Below are 2,125 nucleotides of genomic sequence, written 5' to 3'. Positions count from 1 at the left end.
TAGTATAATGTGTTTGGCTTTCATTTGATTAAAATTGCTTTGTAGAATGCATTCAATTTTCATTAGATTCAAAAAGCTTTGTTTGAATGTGTTTGACTTTCATCTGATTAAAAAACCTTTGTTTGAATGTGTTTGACTTTCATTTGATTAAAAAAACTTTGTTTGAATGTGTTTAACTTTCATTTGATTCAAATAGCATTGTAGAATGCATTCGACTTTTATTTGATTCAAAAAGCTTTGTTTGAATGTGTTTGACTTTCATTTGATTAAAAAACCTTTGTTTGAATGTGTTTGACTTTCATTTGATTCAAATTGATTTGTCGAATGCATTTTCCATTTATTTGCTTCAAAAAGCTTTGTTTGAACGTGTTTGACTTTCATTTGATTCAAATAGCTTTGTAGAATGCATTCGACTTTTATTTGATTCAAAAACGTTCGTTTGAATGTGTTTGACTTTCATTTGATTAAAATTGCTTTGTACAATGCATTCGACTTTCATTAGATTCAAAAAGCTTTGTTTGAATGTGTTTGACTTTCATTGGATTCAAATAGCTTTGTTCAATGCATTAGACTTTTATTTGCTTCAAAAATCTTTGTTTGAATGTGTTTGACTTTCATTTGATTTAAAAACCTTTGTATAATGTGTTTGACTTTCATTTGATTCAAATAGCATTGTAGAATGCATTCGACTTTCATTTGATTCAATAAGCATTGTTTGAATGCGTTTGACTTTCATTTAATTCAAATAGCTTTGTTGAATGCATTTGACTTTTATTTCCTTTAAAAAGCTTTGTTTGAATGTGTTTGACTTTCATTTTATTCAAATAGCTTTGTAGAATGCATTTGACTTTTATTTGCTTCAAAAAGCTTTGTTTGAATGTGTTTGACATTCATTTGATTCAAATATGTTTGTAGAATGCATTCCACTTTCATTTGATTTAAAAAGTTTTGTTTGAATGTGTTTGATTTATATTTGATTCAAATAGCTTTATAGAATGCATTCGACTCTCATTTGATTCAAAAAGATTTGTTTAAATGTGTTTGACTTTCATTTTATTCAAATAGCTTTGTTAAATGCATTTGACTTTTATTTGCTTCAAAATGCTTTGTTTGAATGTGTTTGACTTTCATTTGATTTTAAAACCTTTGTTTAATTTGTTTGAATTTCATTTGATTCAAATAGCTTTGTTGAATGCATTTGACTTTCATTTGATTTAAAAAGCTTTATTTGAATGTGTTTGACTTTCATTTGATACAAATAGCTTTGTTTAATGCATTTGTCTTTTATTTGCTTCAAAAAGCTTTGTTTGAATGTGTTTGACTTTCATTTGATTTAAAAACCTTTGTTTAATGTGTTTGACTTTCATTTAATTCAAATAGCTTTGTAGAATACATTTGACTTTTATTTGCTTCACAAAGCTTTGTTTGAATGTGTTTGACTTTCATTTGATTTAAAAACCTTTGTTTAATGTGTTCGACTTTCATTTGATTCAAATAGATTCGTAGAACTCATTCGACTTTCATTTGATCCAAAAACCTTTGTTTGAATGCGTTTGACTTTCATTTGATTCAAATAGTTTTGTTCAATGCGTTTGACTTTTATTTGCTTCAAAAAGCTTTGTTTGAATGTGTTTGACTTTCATTTGATTAAAAAAACCTTTGTTTAATGTATTTGACTTTCATTTGATTCGAATAACTTTGTAGAATGCATTGAACTTTCATTTGATTTAAACAGCTTTGTTTAATTTGTTTGACTTTCATTTGATTCAAATAGCTTTAATGCATTTGACTTTTATTTGCCTCAAAAAGCTATGTTTGAAAGTGTTTGACTTTCATTTGATTTAAAAACCTTTGTTAAATGTGTTAGACTTTCATTTGATTCAAATAGCTTTGTAGAATGCATTCGACTTTCATTTAATTTAAAAAGCTTTGTTTCAATGTGTTTGACTTTCATTTGATTGAAATAGCTTTGTTGAATGCATTTGAATTTTATTTGCTTCTAAAATCTTTATTTGAATGTGTTTAACTTTCATTTGATTCAAAAACCCATGTTTGAATGTGTTTGACTTTCATTTGATTCAAATAGCTTTGTTGAATGCATTTGACTTTCATTTGCTTCAAAAAG

Source organism: Chenopodium album, chromosome 10, assembly GCF_948465745.1.
Source record: "Chenopodium album chromosome 10, dcCheAlbu1.1, whole genome shotgun sequence".
NCBI classification, from domain to species: Eukaryota; Viridiplantae; Streptophyta; class Magnoliopsida; order Caryophyllales; family Amaranthaceae; genus Chenopodium; species Chenopodium album.
The sequence above is the reverse complement of the archived record's forward strand: the minus strand, read 5'-3'. Positions refer to the sequence as shown.